We start from the raw sequence: 22830 nt of genomic DNA on the forward strand, positions 1-22830 counted from the left end.
CATGACTGCAATGCATCACTCATCAGGGGTGAAACCAGTAGCTAAACTTAAACAGTTTGAGTAGGTCTGCAGAGACATTTTAACAGTACACAATTGGGTATATTGTCATGCCTCGTGGAAGAAGTACTTTTGGTCTTGGTTATTACTTTCGGTAAATAGTTTTTAGGGATAATTTGGGGGATTCATGGGTGAAGTTGGCACTGAATTTGTTTGCAGAGATATTGGCAATGTCTCAGAATAGGAGGTGTCATTTTGAGTAAATTCAGAGGAATCTAGGGTATTGTTTCTTAGTTGTAAATCCTTCTTTAGCTATGTTAAACTAGCTTTAACTTCAGGAGCCAGTCTAATTTCTTAGATGCTTTTTATATTCTTTGATGAGATGGGTTGTTGATCTGCTATGTACCGTAAGAATTTTTTGTTGTTGTAGAGTGTATTAATTGTAGTGGACCACCAGGTTGGTTATTTCCTATAATTCTTTGTTCTGGGATGGACTGTTAGCTCTATGCATTTTTCTAAATGCACGTTAAAATTCCTTAGTGAAACTTGCTGTTTTGTCAACGTCTGGAATGGTGCAGGCATAATTGAATTTTGGTATGTTGTCATAAAGTAAGCTGAGGTTGTCACATTTGTAGTCTTTAATTTTGGTAGAGTTTGCGGGACGGGCTTTTGGGAAAGCTTGTTCTACCTGTATTTGTAAAATGTAGAGAAATTCTGACATGTTAGTCTGCATGTCCCTTAGGGTTTAAGTCTTCACTTCCGTGTCTGCCAGTATCATGTTAGTAATATTTGTCAGGGTCCTCGTGGCCCTTATATTTTCTGAAATCCTGGAGCCTTAGACAGCTGTAAAGCCTGTCTTTTCTCAGCCATGTGAGTGCCAAGTCAGCGTGCCTGACAATACAGTTACCACTTTGCTCTTGCTGCTATATGGGTCAGTGGTAGATTTGAAGTGTTTTTACTCAGGGTTGAAATTTTGTTGTAGGTATGCATGAGCTGGTGGACTGTCCTCATTTTTGATGAGGTTTAATATCTTTATTTCTAGGAAGCTTTGGGGGTGATTTTTGGTGTGATTTACTGAAGGATTGTAGTGGCAGTGTAGGAAGCTCATGGGGCAAGTTTTTAAATGCGAGAGGGGAAGCCTCCAGATTAACTGAATATTGACATCTTAGGCAAATGGAGGTAATAGTATTTGGAATAAGTTCACTGTCTGCGAGGACAAGGCAATCCGTATACTGTGTTAAGTGACCAAGTGCTAAAAGGTTGGCACTAGAGGTGAAACTAACAAGCTGACCCTCCATCTTGTTCTGTGCTTAGACAAGAAGGGGAAGTGTGTGTGTGTGCGTGCACGCGTAATGCTCATCTGTGTTAACTTGCGTGTAAATGAATACTGGATTGTTAATATTTTCTGAAGCCAAAGCTAAGCCTGCAATTGGTCATTCATACCCCATAAATATAACCAAGTCCACAAACTGTATATAAAGCTCTCTTGTGAATGATAGTCTTGTCTGAGATGTTGCAGAAGTGGGATACTGCAACTAGATATTGTACTGTACACTAAACAGGTAGGGAGGATATGAAAGGTAGGGTAACTTTGGCTTTAGCAGTATAAGGAAACGAACTTTCCAGTTTGGTCTTCTAGTGCTCATTAGTGTGAGCAGATGACATGAGACTGGGAGGAGCTTCAAAGACAAATTATAATAAGGACAAGCAACTCAAGTCACTAAGTGCAAAAGAGTAGCACATGTTGACTGGGTGTGCACTCTGTATTCTGGATCTATGGAATAGATATGTTCTAGACTAATGACAACTGGGGCCTTTTTAAACCTAGTCATGCATCTCAAATCTCTGACAAGTTCTGATATCCTTGGTAAGTGTAATCAGGGGCTTGGGAGATGAACCATTTACAGGCTACCTGTGTCAATGGATGCCAAACCAGGGATGTATTTCCTGTCCCTCATCCAGTTGTCCAAATTTCACTTGAATTGGGTTAAGGAGAAACTCTGCTTCGCATAAATGGGGAGCCTGTTCTAGAGAAGGTAGTCTCTGGGGATACATACCTGTCTCTCCAGTGGGTCATACTTATATCACAGACCAGGTTTAAGTTTTTAGAACAGGTAATTATGGTGGTGATTGTTTTGTGGATATGCAGGAAGTCCATCAAAATGGGGTCTGATGATGCCTTGTATGCCAGGCATAGATCTCCCCTCGAGCTTATACAGGGGTACGGCTTTGAGGTGGTGTGCTCAGTATATGTTATTTATATCATGTATTCTTTTAGTGAGGAACCTCTGTGGATGTTCCAGTTGTTGGATGTGCTTGGTTAGGTATACACCAAAGGTGGCATTGTACTCACTGATATGTCTGATGAATGCCGAATGCTGTGGAAAAGTGACCTCTTTTAACCTAGATGCCGTACCTTTGTTTATAAGCTGCACATCATAGAAAATTTCTTCACTACACAGACACATGATAGTCCAAGGTTAGATTACTGTCTGTGTGTGTCCCCAAGTCCCCGACTAATAGGGGTGTGTTATGAATATGGTAATTACCATGGGCTGCCTGATTTCCCAAAGGATACTGTTATGCATTTCTTGGTATTTAGTTTTGGTCCATATCTCTGACACCAGTTATGTGTCTGTCAGCTCTTCTTGGAAATCATTAGTGTTGAGGGGGTGTTCTATGACTGCTCCTGATTTGCAATCACTTGTAAATTTGGTCAGCCAGAGGACCTTGGTGTTGGCCTTGACTAGAGAAGTAGATGCCAAAAAGGAGCAGTCCCAAGACCGATCTGTGTGGGACTCACCAGTGACCGACCTCTTTGTAAAGATGGGCCCCCAGTTTTAACTTCCTGAGTCCTATCTGCTCAGTGACATAAGGGTTTATACCTAACCTCTTGAGTTTGTCAATAATTCCCAGGTGGAGTATTGTGTCAAATGCCTTGGCAGTGTGAACTGTTTTGCTCACGTCCATTGCTTTGACAACCTTGTCAAATAAGTTTAGCAGGTTGAGTAGGCATAACATGCCCTTGACTAAACCAAACTGGGTTGGGTCCAGTTTCTGGAGGATTCCTATGTCAGTATCTTATCCTATCCATGGCTTTGCATATGAGACTAGTGAGACTTATGGGTCTAGAATTTTGCAGGGTCTATGGATGGCCCACCTTTGCGCAAAAGAATAATGGTTGCTGTTCTCAGTTGGTGAGAGACAAAGGCTGTTTGGAGGCTGCAGTTAAATAGGGATTTGAGAGGGCCTGATAGGTTGTTTCATGCTGTTTAGAAGGTAGCCTGGGATATTGTCTGCCCATCGATGCAATATTCCTGGCCTTAAGGGGAGCATTGAGGGACCTTTTCCCTAGTAGTAGTAGTAGTAGGGAGAGTTATATTTGATGTTATTTCCTGAGGATAGTCTGAAGGGGAGAGAGAAGGGTAAAGTTAGAGCTGAATTAGTCTGCCAGTTGGTTCGATATGTCTTCTGGCTCAATATAGGTGGCTGTATTAACAATGACCTCTGCACACAACAGCGTATTGCCTTTGAGGTTGTGGACATAGCAAAATAATGCCTTGTTGTTGCCTCAAATTTGGCTTTGGCAGACTTTATTTGTCCTCATTTGTTTGTTTAGTTTGAGTTTGCTTTTATCCTGCTGGGTGCTACACCACCTAATTTTTGCTGTGGTTTTCTTCTTTCTGTTATACAGCTAACTGGTAATGTGATTCCTCCAGGGTAGCTTGTTTGAGGGTTAACATAAGGTGGTTGGCATAATGCTTAAGGTGGTCTCACCTTGAGAAAATTGGCTAAGCTTGAAATGGTCCACAAGGGCAGCTAGCCTAATACTTGCCTATGAACCTGTGGGTTAGTTCTGTACTTATTCCTGGTGAGTACAGCTCCATGCAGCCACTAAAATGTTTGTGTAAGCCTTTTGTGAATAAAAGCCCTATACAAGCTATTAACTTGCCTGTATAGGGTTGTGAGCAGCTGCGCATAGGCAAGTGTTGTCAGTGTTTAGGGGAACTTAAATTTCACCAGGTTATCACTTAGTAGCAGAAAATAAGCCTAGAGTAGTTTCTGAGCATTCCAATGTTAGCTGGAGTACCAGGTTTTCTTTTTACTTAAAAGGAAACCTTTTATGGTCTGACCTCACCAGAAAGGACATTGCATCAGGGAGTATGCAGCTCTCTTCCATTTTAGTAAGGACCAGATCCAGTATGTTTGCACTCCCTGGTCAGCGTATTGACGATCTGGTCCAGGGAGTTTGTGTTTACAAATGCAGGAATCTTTGTGCTTGCACATTTGGTGTCATAGATGATTCTCAGTTAATAGTGGGGTAATTGAAGTTGCCCATAAGTATGGTATTGCGTTTGGATGGTGAGTGTTTCCAGTAACCTTAAATGTGTTACGGGTTTCCTTTCTCATAGAAGAGGACCTATAGCTTCCAGGGATGTGGTATGGGATTTTGCCTGTGGTGGTTTGAACGTGGAGAAGCTCAGGTGTATCATACATTTGACCAGTCTTGAGGAATGTTTACCTTTGATGTAAATTGAGACTTCTAAACCTTTAGTCCCTACCTGTGTAGCAGCTGGACAAAATGTGTGGAAGTTGTTATAGCCTTGCACTGCTAGGGTGCTTTCTGAAGCTTTAAACTGTGTCTTGGTGACCTCACAGACGTCAGTGTTGTCTAAGTTAAGGAGAGGTTGTAATGAGTGGAGGTTCTTGTTTAGACTCCTAGCATTGAGCAGTAATGCCCTTAAATTTTCTTGATTTTGATTTGCTATGTTAAAAGTATTTTCAGTTTGGCATTGCCTAAAAAAGGCACTATGGGGAAGGACACTATTTTGGCTAATATTCAAAAGCTTAAAGGGGAGAGGTGCCGACCATCCCTGGCAAGATAACTTGGTCTGAGCATCTTCCATGCTGAAAGATATTTGTCCCTTAGAATGACACCAGAAACTGAATTTAATAATTGGCTTGTTCATCTTTTGTTCCCACTGTGGAATCATCCTTATAGAAGGTATAATGCTGTCGGTGCTAGGCTGTTACCAGCCTGAGAGCTCCATGATGTCTCTTCATATAGTATACGGAGGTATGTCTTGGGTCATTTACACCCACATAGACTTTGAGTTATATGGTATAATGGTCCAGTGGCATGAGTATGTGAATAATATGGCAGATCTTAGACACAGATAAGCAACTGACTGTGGCTTTCTCCTTACTCAGCTTGGTGAATGGACATCAGTGTCTCTCACAATGGAGCCTCCAGTGACCAGAATGTCGGGTTGTGTGGTGGTTTTTCTTAAAGGCTTAGAAGTAGATGCTGCCAAAGACTTTAAGGAAAACTGTTATAGTAAACGCTGACCATTTATGGATGAAGTTTTTAGGGGGGGATATTTTGAAGTTAGGTTTAGACAGTAGATAATCAAGCAGTACTTGCTGAAAAGAAAGAACTGGCTTTATCAAGGATGATGAGTATTGGAGATTCACCTAATGGCTATTACCTGGCTAGTGCTGGTCTCTGCACAACTTCACGCTGCTGGAATACAGTGCCCCTTTGCTTCTTTTCTCACCAAAAGTAAAGTTATCAGGCTTTCTGGTGATTGGTAGTCTCCAGGAAATATCCCTGTACTACTCTTTATTAGGAGCTAAACAAATGCAGAAATCCCAAGATGACTGCTGAGAGGCAGAATGTGAGTTCTATGACTGGTGGTCCTAGACCAGATTTTGCAAATTTTAAATGCAAGTTGGAAGAAATGAGTTATTTTCCTAAGAGTTACAGAGTGCATTAAGCAGTTAGATATGAAAATGGGGGTAATGCAAGATTTAGCAGTCTAAGGGGAGAGCCACTAATTTTAAAAGGGCAGGATAGATTGGTTGGGCACTTGGGCACTTGAATATTCTAACTCTATGGAATAGATTGGGAAGGCCAATGATTTTAAATAGCTGGAGGAGGAGTGACTTCACAAAAATAATTTTTGTGCTTATTGTTAATAACCAGTGAAAGAGGAGAGAGAAGGAATTATGTGATCACATTAAAATAAGGGGTGGGCAACTTAAGAGACAGTGAGTTTAAAAACACGACAGTGACAGGGTGGGAAGGTGAAGACAATTTAATTTTTGTGTGACTTATAAGAGACAGATCTGTTTTCTTTCCTTGTTTTGCTAGGTTGTCTTAATGCTCTAGACATTTCTTATGTTTTAATGCCTCCTGCATTGAGAACCCCAGTCTTGTCCTCTCAAATAGCTGTTGTCAGTAACTCAAAGGTTTGTTTTGCTGATGTTGTTTTGTATGTGCCCCCATTTCCCCACTATTACTCTGTATCACTTTCAGTGTGTCATGTTTCAGTACTGCATGGGGTGATGAATACATGGTAGTGAAATAAATTTGTAATTTTGGTGGGCTATATTAATTGTGATTATGTATCTGAGGTTGGAGATTGGCATAATGGTTAAAATATTTACCTCACAAACACAAGGTTCAGGGTTTAATTCTCACCATTGAATGAAAATTAGTTTGGCTTAAAATGGCTTGCAAGGGTGGCTAGCCTAGTACTTATAAATCTATAAATTAGTGACAGTGTAGTTTAGTAGATTACTATAATGTAGTTTGCTAGTAAGTTAGATAAAAGGATAAAATTGTACTTACTAGCATTGAATAAAAGGAATGAATCTATTGTTAAAGAAATGAGTTGTAGTGTAGAAGGGTGAGTGAGAATGGCAAAGCAGTAAATTAAATGAAAGTAACTGTGTAAATTTATAACACATTATCATGCACATATAATGTATCTAAAGGTGTCTTTAAAATGTTCTTAAGCACCTCCAGGTTGTATATTATGGTCTGTCCAGATTTCCAGAGTTTGTTATAGTAGTTTCTGCATCTCTATCCAGGGTAGAACTAGCAGCTTAGAAAAGTTGATACGCAGAGTTATTCATTTGCATGTGCACATCTGAAAGGAAGTGGTTTCCTGCCTGTGTTGAGATGCACTCTTGTGTTCCACATGATCTGCAGTGGAGTCAGGCTAGTCAGCTGCAGTCTGGTCTTTGATCTCACGTTGCTGCTTTTCTTACTAAGACTTTAGTCTCTGATCAGCTTATTCTAGACATTTCATAACACTTGAACAGTTAGTTAAAATGTGCAAAGTACTAACAATATTTACTGTAATCTCTCTAAATTTTACAGTTTGGACTTTATGTACTGGACCAGTTACCATTTTCTGACCACCAAAAAAAGCATACCTCGGGACCACAGTGTTACATGCAATATCTGCTTTAGCAGCAAGAGGTTCCCTGGTTTGATTCTCGGCTGGGGTGCTTCCTGTGCGATATCTGCATGTCCTCCCTGTGGTCACATGGGTTACCTCTCGGTGCTCCTGTTTCCTCCCACATCCCAAAGACATGCTGTTACAAAAACATGTGTCTGGAGTGTTTCTCCCCGGGCCTCCGCTGAAAATTGGCTTTGTTCCAAGTCGGACTTTCCCGGTTAACAAATGTTAAATAAAAAAAATAAAATAAAAATGCTGTATGTGGATTGGGCACACTAAATTGGCCCTAGGTGTGTGTGTGTGTGTGTGTGTGTGTGTGTGTGTGTGTGTGTGTGTGTGTGTGTGTGTGTGTGTGCCTTCTGTGGAAGGTTGGGCGCTGGGCTGGCAACTTCGCACCATAACTCCACTGCCAGTCGTACTGCAGACTGTTCTTCCACTGTGCCCACCCCTAACTGGGAAAAGCCAAAAGTAGTAGTAGTAAAGGTAAAACTGCAGTAAATATCATAAGGGATTTTTGCAATCTTACAAGCATTATCTGCCAGTGCTGTAGATGGAAATAAAATGCTTTAATAATGGTTAGTTTTATGTCATGCATTCCCACCCTGCTTCAGTGAATTTGAGTGTTTTTTGAGTATGTTTGTGCATCTGCATTATTCATTGCGTTATAGTATTGCTGAATTTTAAACATTTTGTTTATTAGAATTTCGTTTTCTTTACAGGAAGGTGCACTTGACTTGTTAAAAGAACTGAAAAATACTTCAGTGACATTGGAATTGCTTCAGGTAAGATTGTATCAGCAGATGAAGCCGAGTGAAGTTTCTGTTGCAGTTCTTTCCAGCCAATTTAACTGCTTGCCTAATGTACTTTGTCAGCTGGGTTTACCTGTTACAGGAGTTAGAGTTAATGCATCAGTAAGAAAGTAGCTAGTTTGTCTTGCAGTCTGAATGATTACTGATGAAATGATTTTCCCCACATATGTCATGACCTGACTTCAGAATTCCTCTAGTACATCACCTGCATTAGGCACTTCATGTCAGCTGATATCTTGTATGTCAGTACTTCGTATGAGCTTAGCACTTTTTGCTACACGATCAAGCTTGGCTCTGATACTAATGGTCCACGCAGTGCAACAGCCATAAGTCTTTAAAGTCTGTTTTATTCAACCAAGCCTGTCAAATGTGACTGACTTGAATAAAGCACATTTTCATGACCACTGTACGAGTGTGCCGATTGCTAGTGTGTTTCATACTGCGCTCAGACCCAGGGACTGCTGCTGTCATTTGTTATATTTGAGAAACCACCTTTCCTTTACTGGTTCATTTGTGACTGCCGTCTTTACTAGATTTGTTCTTTTTTGCATATCACATGATAAAGAAGTACCATAATGGTTGGCAGATTAGTGTTCAAGGCTACAAAGCTTAATGTTGCCTTTTTTTAATCATAAGGTTACCATTAATCACAATGCAAAAGCTCCTTATTTACTGGAAGAGATGATGGCAGGACTTAAATGGTCAGATGATATCTTCAAGATGCTCTTAGTGCTGCAGTACTGATTCCTGGGTGTTCCTGTCATGCAGAAACTCACAACTGGCCCATTTTCCAGACTCTCTGCATCATCACTTGCAAACAGACATCTGAAAACCAGTGTTCAGATGTTTGGGTGTAAGAAGGTTGTTTGTCGGCACCATCCCCAGTCCTTTCTAGCCATGCAGTCCAATTTTCTACTCTGTTATCAGATGCTCACAGTCTGTCGGTTTAGCTTTTCTCCAGACTTGTTTCCTCCTGCTTTTAGATAGTACCCTATTGATGAATTTTCTCTTCTGATTAATGTTTAAAAATGTCAGTAACTGTGTGGAAAACAAATCCCACATAAAGATATTCATTCATTTTGTCTGTTTTCTCTGCATTCTTAGCACAACGTTTCTAGTTATCAGGATTGTGCTAGGTTTTGAGCTAAGACACAGGTGTAGGGCTGAAATCTTCACAGTCCACATGGAGTCCATGGACTCTGTTCCCATTGCTCTACCTCATTCCTCTGCTTTGTCCATTTGGCCACTGTCTTTTCCCAAGAACTGCAAGGAAAAAAGTTAAAGGAAAAGGAATTTGTGGATGCCTGTAAACCTTCGGTGTCCGCATTAAAGGTGCCAGGTGACTCAGATGAGGTGCCTTTGCAGTCCCCTGACCTGATGACTACTAGGTATGAATCCTCTGGAGGAACCCCAGAGTTTTCACAAAAATGTCTAGATCCAGTTGCATCCCATATATATATATATAGAGAGAGAATGCTCTAGTCTGCCATCCCAGAGATGTCTTACTGCTCTGACACCTGCCCCAAGGAAACCAAAGTGTTACTGTAGAGTGCTTGACACTCCAGTATCTCTATAAAATTTCACAAGATGATACTTCAGCCATTTGTTCTGAATACTTCAAGGTTACCTCTAAAGGTGCAGCTAGAAACCATTTACTAAATGGCAGAGAAAGTTTACTGCTGCATAGATTTGGAAGGAAGGCATATACTTCTGCTACCTTCTTTCAGGGCCTTTATTTGCTACAGGTTCTGTCATTAAAGTTAGACAAAAAGGGAAAACAAATTAAAACTGTGAAGGAATTCTTTTATTTCCCTTTCCTGGTGTTCTAAACCTTGGCATTTTCCCCTAGGCAAGATAAGAGGAGAGCTCTTCAAGCAGGGAGACCCAGACAGTTTAGGAGGTGGCAACCTGATCAGCACCCATGACGTAGGGGTCCCAATGATCCTAGCCCTCTCCAGAAACAGCTCAGACTATGCACAGGTCCCCAGCCCCTTCCCCAATTCCACAACCCCCCATAACTGAGAGAGACTTCTCTTTCCTACAACAATTGGAACTCATCACCGGATAACAGTGGGCCTTACACATCATAGAAAATGGACATTCAATTCAGTTCATGGAAAGGCAACCCTTCCTAGGGATGCCAAACCCCCCAAAAGAACAAGAGGGTCTTCTCTCCCATCTTGCTAGATATTTTACAACAAGGGTCCATTCACTCAGTTCCTGCAGGGCATCTTGCAGGGGAAGAGGGAACAGGGTTTTATTCAAGAAGCTTTCTTGTACCAAGAAATGAAGGCACCTGGAGACCAATATTTGGTCTGTCAAAGTTGGTGAAGTTCTTGTATGTCCCAAAGTTCAAAAGGCTAAATGTTCAAAATTTGCTAATTATGATCTTTCAAGGAGTTCATATGGTCAAGCTAGACTTAAAGGATGCCTACCTCTGTGTCCATCTTTCAAAGGAGTACAGGCACTACTTTTGGCAGCAGGAATACATTATCAGTATTGTGCTTTACCATTTGGCTTAACCACTGCTCCCAGAGTTTTCACAAAAATGTCTAGATCCAGTTGCATCCCATTGCAGAACCTTAGGGATACATATTTACTCTTACCTGCCTCATCCAGGGAAAATCAATCCCATAACACTAAGTAACCTTGCAAATCACCATGGACTGCTTCCAGAAGGTGAGTCTCATGAATCTTCACAAGTCACAAATTAAGCCCCAGACAGTGTTGAAATGCCTTTGGGAATTTTTTTCACCAGGGCCTTTCTTCTTCCAGTATTAAGATGCAAGTCTTGACCATCTCTGCTTGTATTACTTGCCCCCCCCCAATCTATTCCCATCAACACATGAAATGGTTCCTAAAGGGGAAATATGTGTATGACTCCCCAAGAGAAACCCTGTCTGCACCTGGGATTTAAGTTATGTTGTAGAGAAACTTTGCACAGGCAGCTTCTGCTCCTCTGAAGATGCTTAGTTGGAAGACCACCCTACTGACAGCAATCAAATCAGCTTGGTGGGTCTCAGAGCTATAAGCCCTGATGTGCAAAGAACCCTTCACTGTGTTTCAGAGGGACAAGGTAGACCTAAAAACCAACCCCCTACTTTATGCCCAAACTAGTATCTGAACTCTCTTTAAATCAAGCTGTTCACTTACCAGTGTTCTTTCCAAACCTACAGGATAAAGCCAAGCAAATTCTGCATTACCTGACTCTACATAGCCCTGTCCAGATGATGCCTAATCTGTTGAAATTCTCAAATAGAGCTGGACAACTACTAGTGGCCTTTGCAAAAAGACTATCTCTAAATGGATATCCACCTGCATTATTCTCTGTTATGCCCATTCATGGTAAATCATTGCCAGCCTATGTCAGATCTCACTCCACCAGACACAGTTCTGCCACTACTGCCTTCCTTAAAGGTGTTCCTACCCAGGCCATCTTGGAAGCTGCAATGTGGATATCTCTCAACATTTTAAACATTACCATATGGCTAATACCTCCAGGCAAATGCAGGTTTTGCTACTGCTGTCCTACAGAACCTTCTTTCTCCTGGGCCATCAGACAGTCTGCCCTTCAATTTGTAGCTTTGGGAGTCCTCCCAAGAATCGGTAGTGCAACAGTGACTATGAAGAACAGAGTGCAGTTGTGTCGCACTTAATTGTAGGTGTTTGAGTAGATCAGTTTTGCAGTACAAACTCCCACCCTCCTATCCTATCTTCTGGCCTTTCCCCTATACTTGGGGAAGAGCTGTTCTAGTGGGTAGTCCTTATCCACCATCATGCCCTACTTCTGCTGCTACTCCATGGTTGGAAACTTCACATATCACTGACTAAAACTATGACTCTGGAAGGGTTGTGCTGTCCTTGGGCATGGGACTGCTGTTCACTGTCTCAAAAGACCTGGAGATGGTGGCAGTGAACATGCCTCTTATACCCTTCTATCCAGACATCTGTATTCGGATCTGTGTTGGCTAGGGATGATGCAAAGACTGGAAATCAGGCTGACTGTGGACTTCTGCATGGCAAGAAGACCCAAGAATCAGTACTGCAACATTGATCTAGTCGAATGGCTACGATTATGGCAAGTATGACACAACTGTACTTTCCTCAGTGTGAGGCTTGGAAAAAGCTCTTGAACCAAGAGCTGATTCCCAGCAGTAATGAGCACTTGGTCACTGCCCTTTTAAGATACCAGATTTCATTATTGCTCTCTGCAGAAACCAGCAAAGAAAGGTGTAAAAGGACTGGATACCTTAATATAAGGTGCTCAGCTTTGTGATTCCTAATGGTGCTCTTAAAGGAGAACTGCTCCACAGACTCAAAAAAAAAAATGTTTGTTTCATCATAGTTTGGTGATGTTCTTCATCTCACATTGCTGCAGTCCTGACACTTGGGTAGTCCGCTGTCCCAGTCGGCCCGAATACCAAAGTATAAGGCTGACGTCGGTCAAGGCGCATTAGTCTGACGTCAGGACGTCAGGGTACAAATGCGCATGACCGACGTCATTTCCTCAGTCTTTTTTGCCGCATGGTCCGATGCAGAAGCAGTTTTGCAAGTGCAGGTTGGCGTTCTGAGATTTTCCGAAGTCGGAGTTTCAGACCGAATCCAAGTTGGCTAAGTACCCCGTTGGGGAATATTTTGTTTTTTCTTGCCTCAGTATTTTACCGGATGTCAGAAAAAGTGAATAACTGTATTTCTTGTGGGAAACAGATACCTCATAGGGATTACCATACCTTGTGTATACCTTGCTTAGGGCCTGAGCACGACGTTGTTGGCTGTCGCTCTTGTGCTAGATTTAACAAACGCACTATAAAGAGAAGATTAGATTGTGCCAGGTTAGTTTTTGGGAAGTGGTGTAATTATAAAATGCCGTCGGATGCTCCGGCCGCTTCTCAAAAAGCGCAAGGACAAAACAGCAAAGCCTAGGCTGGAAGAACCGTCCGTGCGGACGCCGGTTCTTTAGAGGGCTCGGTGGAGCCAGGGTTCAGCCAGAAATTTCTTTGGAATCCCAGGGAGAGACTTTATTACTGCAAGATGTGACCTCTCAGGAGGTAGGCCAGGTGGAAGGGGCTTCTCAGGTAGCTGTTCTTCCCTCCCTTCCTAAGGTGGTTAGGCCCTCCTGCTGTTTCCAAGGCTTCTCCCAGGGGCAGGCCAGGTTTTGTTTCAGGTGTTACCCCTAGTTCTTCAGGGTCTGTACCTAAGAAGCATATGCTTAAGATGGCAGAAGATTTGATTACAATGATTAGAGGTTCTATGCCCCCTCCTGATAAGAGGCCTAGGGTGGAACCTGAGCTTGGGAGTTTTGAACAGTGTTCGGATGCTTCTGAGTCTTCGGCTGAAGACTTGCAGGAGTATTCCCCTTACTCTGATTCTGATGTAGATGATTCTACTCCTTCTGCTTCTCCTCCTGAGGATTTTTCATTTTCAGAGACTCTTCATTCCATGAGGGAGCATTTTAAATGGGAAGGTCAGGATTTCTCTGATTCCAGGAAAAGGCTTAGGGAATTTTTGTTTCTTCCCCAGCATAGGCCTTTAGCTATACCTCCTGTTCTAGATGTGGTGGAGGATGTTTTGCAGAGGCTTCTCTGAACCATGACTCTTTGCCTCCTGCTCCAGTTAAACCGGATAGATATTATAGGGTGCCTGAAGCTCATAAGTATCTTTTAAGAGTCCTAGGGCAGACCCAGAAACTGTTTCACAGGGGCCTAAAGGTGTTAAGGCTTCTGTTGTTAAAAATCCTGTTCCTCCAGATAAAGAGGCAAGGGCTTTGGATAGATGGGGAAAGAAAGTGTATACTTCTTCCACTTTGGCCATGAGAGCTTTAAATTGCCAGTTTCACATGTTGAAATATCAAAATTATCTCCTTTCACAATTAAAGTCTAAGGTAGATGCTTTGGCGGAAGGTATTGAGTGTAAAGAGTTGCAGGATTTAGTTCATGTTTCTGAACAGGTGGGTAAGCATTCTTTGCAATGTGGTTTTGATGCTGTGCAGGTCTCTTCGAGGGTGGCTGCCACTGGTTCGGTTCTTCGCAGGCACACCTGGTTGAGGGATCAGAATTTAGCTGAGCATGTGAAAACAAGGATTTTAGATGCTCCTTTACAATCTGATGTGTTGTTTGGTTCGCCTGTGGAAGCAGTTCTAAAGAAAATGGAAGACAAGGCTAAGTCTATGCAGACTGTTAAAGATTTTTTGCAGGTTCAGCCTCCGAAGTTTAGTAGAAATTGGCCTACCAAGGGGTGGACATATCCTGCTTATGATTCCCAGTCTAGGGGTAGGTCTAGACGTGGTAGAGGCAGAGCTCAAGGTTCTTTTAGGCCTAGAACAGGAGTTCACCTGCTCAGTCTTCTGGTGAGGGCAGGGGTCAGTCCTTTCGTAAACAGACCCAATGACCTGCCTTTTCAGCTGCCAGAATCTTCTCGCCTGGCAGCACCTTTGGGAGGAAGGTTGGCACTTTTCAAAGAAAACTGGAGTTTAATTACCCAAGACAGATGGGTATTGGATATCATTCACCACGGTGACAGGTTTTATTTCCATACCTTGCCTCCTTTCAAAGGCATGCCAGACATTCCTCCTCAACAAAGGAAAGAGGCTCACAAGCAAATTTCTCTGTTGCTCCAAATAGGGGCCATTCAGCCGGTTCCTGTGCCAGAAAGGGGCCTAGGATTTTATTCTCGCCTGTTCCTAGTACCAAAAAAGGGGAACACGTGGAGACCAATTTTGGATCTGTCTATCCTCAACACTTATCTGGACATTCCCAAGTTCAAAATGTTGACGCTACAACACCTTTTACCTCTGCTGGGCAAAGATCACTGGATGGTAACTTTGGATCTCAAGGAAGCTTACCTTCATGTTCCTATCAGACTAATTTGCAGGAAGTATCTGCGTTTTCGAGCTGGGAATTCTCATTATCAGTTCTCTGCATTGCCCTTTGGCTTATCTACTGCGCCCAGAGTATTCACAAAGGTTCTGGCTCCAGTGATAGCTTTCTTCAGGCTAAAAGGAATACAAATCTATCCTTATTTGGATGATTGCCTGATTCTGGCTCAAGAAAGGGACGTGCTTCTTCAGCATTTGGAATATGTGATAGCAGTGCTAAGATGCCTAGGGTATTCTGTGAACGAAATAAAGTCCAGTCTAGTACCCTCTCAAGACATGTGCTTTCTGGGTGTGAGACTGAATACAGCAACCCAGATGGCCTTTTTAACCCCGGACAAACAAAAGAATCTTTCTCTCTACTTCCATCAACTATCTCATCAGTCCGGGCTGACTGCAAGGACAGTCCTTCAAGCCTTAGGGTTCATGGCATCTTGTATTCTGGTACTTCCCAATGCCAAACTGCATATGAGGAAGCTACAATGGTATCTCAAAATGTATGGACACAGCACTGCCAGGATTTGGACACTGTCATTCAAATAATACCTTGCATTCAAAAGGAATTTTTGTGGTGGGCTCAGGAATGTCACCTAAACAAGGGACTCTCTGTGACCCGGCCAGAGGCGAGTCAGATTCTAACGACAGATGCCTCAGACACAGCTTGGGGAGCTCATCTGAATGGAAAGTGGATACAAGACAAGTGGCCTGCCAGACTGCAGCATCTACATATCAACATGAAGGAGATGTTAGCAGTCCAGTTTGCAATACTGGCTTTCAAGGATTTACTTCTTCCAGGGCAGGTGTTGATTCTAACAGACAACACAACTGTCATGTGGTACATCAACAAACAAAGGGAACACATTCTTATCCTCTATGCAGGCAAGCAATGATTTTGTGGGAGACTGCGTTAAGCTTGCAACTGAATCTTCAAGCAAGGTTTCTGCCAGGAGCACAGAACTCCTTAGCAGATGTGTTAAGCAGGCAAATCATGGATCCCCACGAGTGGAAACTGGATCTTCATGTATTTCAGACATTGACAGTGTCATGGGGAACTCCAGACATAGATCTGTTCGCTTCTCCACTAAACCACCAGCTGCCAAAGTTTTGCACGAAAAGGTTTCATCACACAGCCTGGAAAGTGGATGCTCTTTCTTTCAGTTGGAAAAATCTTCATGTGTATGCCTTTCCACCTCTGCCTCTCCTCCCAAAGGTACTCCTAAAGGTCAGACAAGACAAGCCAAGGATGATTTTAATAGCTCCAGATTGGCCTCGGCAGCACTGGTACCCATTGCTGAGGAGTCTGGTAAGGAAGCCTCCATGGCCCTTACCTTTGATTCCACACCTATTGTCTCAGAAGGACGGGCATCTACTCAATGTCAAGCTTCACTCTCTTCATCTAACAGCCTGGCATATTCTGTTTTGAACCATAGCAGGTCTCAGCTTCCTCAACAAGTTTTGAATGTGATTATGGAAGCCAGAAGACGTAGTACAAGGAAAGTGTACGCAGGAAAATGGAAGAGATTTTTATTTTGGTGTGCAGCAAAGGATTTGAATGTTTCTGAGCCAAATTTGAGTGTGGCTCTTCAATATCTTACTGAGTTATTGAACAAAGGTTTGTCTTTCTCTTCCATTAAGATTCATGCTGCAGCAATTTCAGCTCACTATGATTGTGACCCACCATTGTTTTCTCATCCTTTGTTCAAGCAATTTCTTAGAGGGCAAAGAATATAAGACCCCCGTAGAGCTCCTACTCCTGCTTGGGACCTCAATTTTGTGTTGGAGAAACTCACTCTACAACCTTTTGAGCCTGCAGCTACTGCTGAATTGAAATATTTGTCATGGAAGACTGCTTTTTTGTTAGCCATTACCTCTGCAAGAAGGGTGTCTGAATTGCAGGCCCTTATGGCGGTTGAGCCTTTCCTGATTTTTCATAAGGATAGGGTATCTTTACGTACTAATCCTTCCTTTATGCCTAAAGTGGTTTCTAGTGTGGCTTTAAACCAACCTATTCATTTGCCTACATTTTATGCAAATCCCCAAAATAAGGGGGAAAAGATTTTGCACACTTTAGATGTACACAGGCAATTACGTTATTATTTAAGCAGGACTAAGGATTTTAGGCAATCTCAGCAGTTGTTTGTTTCTTTTGCTTTGAGTTCTCAGGGTAAGCCTGTGTCAAAACAAACTATTTCAAAGTGGATTGGGTTTTGCATTACTTTCTGTTACTCCCATCATGGCAAGGAGATTCCAGCTGGGATTAGGCCTCATTCCACTAGGGCTACTGCCACTTCAACAGCATTTCTAAGGGGGGTGGCAACTAAGGATATTTTGGAGGCAGCTACTTGGAGTTCAGTGCATACCTTCTCTAAGCATTACCACCTTCCTCTCTACTCTAAATCTAGGGCTGGTTTTGCCACTGCTATTTTACAGGGCATGTTGTCAGCCCCTGCTTCTTTGTGATTTGCCATCCTCCCTTACCTCTGCTTTGGGATTCTACCCAAGTGTCAGGACTGCAGCAATGTGAGATGAAGAACATAGTACAGTTTTGTACCTACCATAAATGTAGATGTTCGAAGATCCACATTGCTGCAGTCCAATTTACCCTCCCTCCTTCCCCTCTGTGTTTAGGGGTGGTTGTGTGAGTGGGATTGTACCTTTCTGACTTTGTATATATATTGTACATATATTTGGTACAGGGGTGTTTGGTGTGTTGTTGTTTTTTGGTTTGGCCTTATCTTTTTAGGGTCTTCTGACATCTGGGGCAAGAAAAGACTGAGGAAATGACGTCGGTCATGCGCATTTGTACCCTGACGTCCTGACGTCAGACTAATGCGCCTTGACCGACGTCAGCCTTATACTTTGGTATTCGGGCCGACTGGGACAGCGGACTACCCAAGTGTCAGGACTGCAGCAATGTGGATCTTCGAACATCTACATTTATGGTAGGTACAAAACTGTACTTTTCCTATACTTTAATACCACTCTGGAACTGTTTACAGGTTTTTAAATATTTTTATACGTAATTTCTGAGTCTGACCTCTAGGTATCCCATAATGCAGTGCTTGTCTGTAAAAAATAAATGTAGGCCTCTTTCTTCCTAAAGCTGCTATCACTGTATTGATTTGTATATGCTAACATACACTGTTGTCTTTCAGTCAGTTACTTTGAAGTAACATTTCATGCCATTCAATTACTACTAAAAACACAAACAGTGCAAATGCCACAGAACAGATTTTCAAAGTGCTTTTTACTGCTGCTGCTTTTTAGAATGGCTAAAATGTAGTCTTTTTTGTGAAGCCTGAATTGTACTTTGTCTCATCTCCCTTCACACCTCACTTCCCTAGCTGTCAAAGTGCTAAGGGTAATTTGAGCTGTTACCTGCTGTGATTGACGGCTCACAGCAGGAAACTTGACTCATGTAGTGTTTCCTTGTTCTAGCCTTTACTTTCAGCATGGGTAGAGGAAGGACCAGGGAGCTGTGACATCACAGCATGGGTGGGTTTTTAGGATGGTCATGGTGATGTCAGTTTGGGGAGGGAATTGGCCAGAAAACTACCTGTATTCATTGGCCTTGATGACAGTGAATTGGAGACTACAGCAAGCTTTCCAAGGGCGGGATAAAAGTTTTTTGAAAGTGAAAGTACTAAAGTAAGGTACTGTTCTAGTGGAGAGAAACAGTCAATTTAAAATATTTTAAATGCTGTATTGTTGTTTATTCATATCAGGGACAATAAATAGGGAGAAAAAGGACAGAGAAGTTGAGCATTTCATAATAGAATCCCATTGTTGTCCTTTTAATTTTTTTCCTAGTTTGCATACATGTATTGTGGAGATATCAACCTTATCTCTCCAAATGGCTACTGAATGGCTGCTCTGTTAAGTTCCTAGTCACACAAAGTGAATTTCTTCACAGAAACCTGCAAAACTGTCTTTTTAACATTTAAAAATGAAAGCCAAAGTCAGTAGTGTGCAAGAGCTCCTTGGACATGACTCAGTACCAGAAGTACATATCATCCTGGCAGTTTGTGGAGTAGAAAGAAAGCTCACAGAACAGATACTGTGTTTAATGATTGTTATTCAATTTATGTTTTTCTTCCATTTGTTTCTATTTCTCTTTCGCTGACGAACCAAAGTACTGTGTCTGCAGTAGAAGGAGGGGAAGTCAAACTCCATTTTTCTCCCTTTTAAAAGCTATGACCTGCTATCATAGAGAAATGAGCATGTACTGCAGTAGCTGTTAACTTGATCATGCTTTGGAAGCCTTGAACTAACATCATTGTCGTTCCCTTTACAGCTGCACAGCAGAAAGGGCAAAAACATCAGACTCAACAGCACCATTTTTTAAAAATGTATTTTCACATGAAATCCTTACTTTACGTTACAACATGACCAGAACAGCCACTAGTAAACTTCTAGAAAAGGCCAAAGCAGAATGTAGGTGCTGTATTCCATTTTGTTCCTTTGCACATGATCTTTGTGTGCTATTAAAGTGGACAGAATGAGACCTGTTATAAACATTGTTATCTATTTCTCTTGTGATATAGTTTGTTTACAGAGCTATTCCAACATGGGTCTATATTAAAACCCCGAAACGACAAATGCTTGAGTCTATGTACATTGACACATAAAAGTCGATGTACATTGTGACGCCCGTGCCCTGGCCCAGCAATCAAGGAGCCTCAATCCTCACCACTAACACCAGAGAGGGTGTCTCATATGAGGAAAGGACAGCAAATACACGCAGTAAAGTGCAGTTTCCCTTAAGAGCACACAGAGATCACAGTCAGTCCAGGGCTGGTCTCTCCCTTGCTCCCCAGGTCCCCAATATGACTCCCCACTGGCACAGCTATAGGGTCCAGATCTCAGCCTAGTGGGCAAGCTAAAACCTCAAGCACCCTGTCTAACCAGTGCTTCATGTCCCTGCCCAAGTAGCTGACGCACACGCACTTTGAGAAGAGGTTGTACAACCACACAGACACTCCTGGGGAAGGCTGGCACAGGTTCTCCAGCTGTGCCCCTTTCTCCCTGACTATAGGGTAGTTCCACTTGCCACCACCCACTAATACTTATCAGCTACTCAAAGGCCCTTAAAAGGGTGTCCAATTATTACTGTGCAATATTATTATCCAATTGGTAGTATAGCCCAGGGCTAAAGCTATATGAGTGGCTTTGCACAATTTTACCAAAGGTATACAAGTACTCTAAAGAGCTTAAATTATCTCTGCACAAAACCAGCCACAGTTGAAAGGTTTTAAAATATTTAATAATAAATAATTACAACCCCAAGACAATACTTTCTACTACACAGAGCTAGTCAAGAGTTCAGAGATCACACAGAAATACTTAAAATAAACCAGTAGTACAGTTCTGACATCACAGAAAAACACTTGGTCCTAGCTATTTCTACAAGAAAACGCACTTCTAAAATAACTGCATAGAGCATAAGGCAGTGCTGTGAGTTGGATGTTCAGACAAAAATGCTTAATAATCTCTTTAAATTGAAACTGCAGTTCTAATAAAACATTACATAATTTCTTTTACACTTTCCTGGAGTTCCCAGGCTGACAGAAACTGTATTTACATTATTTTACACTTGGAGCAGTAAATTCTAGTAATTATTCCTTAAGTTAAAACAATAGACATGATGTTTACTCCAGACTGATAGACTCCAAATTCTAACTTCAAAGGAACAGACATAAAGTAATTTTAATTTCAAAGGACCAACAAGAAATGCTTGACTTAGCTTTCTTTACAACAGATGGCAATGTTGCCACATTGTTTTAAGTTCAACATTCATACTTACAAATGACAGAATTATCTGCACAATTCTATCTGGCTAGGCTGGCAGCCTTCACCCATCTCTACCAGTCTTCACATACATAAACAGCGAAATTTGAAATGCTGAACGTTTTTCCTGGTCAGCAGCGCGATGATGGGGATAAGGAAATATATCCTTTTCCCCACTGTAGTGCGGTCTCGGAGTTGGTATATTTAGGTAGGGGGGTGTGGGGGGTGCAGGGGGACTTGCACCCCTGCAAAATCACGTTAAAGTAATTATTTAGTGCAATTTTTTACTTACCTGTATGGTGCATTCTGATGACAGAACTCATTCGGCGTTTGAACTCTCACAGTTTTCGTGTTTCGCTATTTATGTGGACTCGAGCTTTTGTCATTTCGAGCTTTTAATATAGACCTTTCCAACACAGGGGTTTGTTTTTAAAATGTTCTTTTTGTCACTGTTGAAATAGTCTTTACACCTGGGACATTTACTGCAAAGGATACCATACATCCAGCCAGTCTAAAAAGCTTCAGTTATCTTCTTTGCAAGCCATACATCTGCGTATGTACAAGTGGACATGCCAGTATAAAAGGGATGTTGAGATGCACCAAAAATCAACTTTCTTGGTGCTAGTAGTAAAAATGAAAGTGTTTTCGGTGTTGCCTCTAGATTTATGTATAGTCTGCTTCTGCTTCAAAATTTTAAAGCAGGCAAGTACTCCATTGAGGGTTCTTCCTCTTTCTTTACAATCTTTTCTGAGAAGGGTGTGCGTATCTGTCAGAAGAGTAAGTACCAAATGCCATACAAGGACTCCCACTCCAGTTGTGTCTCTAGCTTTGGGGGCTGAACACAACATTGGATCATGTTCCGTTTGACAGTTATTAATCACCAAAGGCTATTAGAAGTTCACTAAACTCTTTTCAGATTTATTTAGAGAATAAATGTCTTCAAGACATTCTGTGTAAGGCCATTGCATTGCCCCCCCCCCAAAAAGAGAATGTTCAAAAGAGATGATTGACAAGGACTGTACATCCTTGTCTACTGGTTGGTCTGCGACTATTTTGCCAAGGCATTGTTGACAGCCCCATGGAGCATCTGTTTCTCCTCAGCCCTGTAGGGTAATCCCCTTTGTTGGTCACTGTGGCTTAGGATGCCTGCACTTCCAGTAAAGACCAAACAGGATGAGCCAACCAGGAAGGACGAACCTAAAATGATTTTATCTGAAAGTGAGAGATGTATTCACCAACTTTTAGTAAGGGAAGATAGTGAAGGTTCACTTGTAGGGATCAGTCCTATGGCTTCCACTCTCTAGATCATATGTCTGACACTCAGGAGATATCCAGAAAACCAAACATATCTTTTCTCCTCTTACTCCTTCCAGTCAGAAAGGCAATCAAGAAGACTGGTTTAACTTTACACGTCTGTTCAAAGATACTTTTCTTTCAGTTTTTGGTAGCAGTTTCATTCTGTCCTAGTTACATGTGAGTTTCACTTCTGAAGAAGCAGAGTTTTCAGACAATGACAATGAAGGGACTTGACTATGCCTATCAGCTTCTCTTTCCCACAGAGAATGGATCTGTGACTAATTCTCCCAGTGAAGAAGTTTCCTTTGGCACTCATGCAAAAAGATGAAGAATTTGTCAAATGGGAGGGTAAAGTTTTGTTAGAATGCTAGGATGGGTACCTTGCTGTTAAATATGGATACCACTAAGCTTAGTGATACTCCCAGTCCTGAGAGGTCTTGCGTTCCTGATGTGCACAAGTACTATTATAAAAATCCCTGTGGTGACCCTGCTGCCACTTCCTTGGATGTTGACAAATGTGTTAGAATCTTTCCCTCCTCTAACTCAGTCCTCTGTGATGAGGACAGCAGAGCTCTAAATAGGTGTGGCAAAAATATATAAAATTCAGCCACTTTGACGTTTTGAGCCCTTAACTGCCAAGCCCATATGTCTAAATTTCTTTTATCTAATTTAAGCAACATGGGGCAGTCCTCAGACAGTCTACCTTACTCCGACTTGAAGTTTAATGTTGCTTAACTCTGCTTCTCAAGTATCTAAAAATGCAAATGTTGCTGATGTCTTTGATGCTCTCTAGAGGGCATGTACAGTTATCTGAGGGCAT

Source organism: Protopterus annectens, chromosome 12.part0 (assembly GCF_019279795.1).
Source record: "Protopterus annectens isolate FY-2018-M chromosome 12.part0, PAN1.0, whole genome shotgun sequence".
Lineage (NCBI taxonomy): Eukaryota > Metazoa > Chordata > Ceratodontiformes > Protopteridae > Protopterus > Protopterus annectens.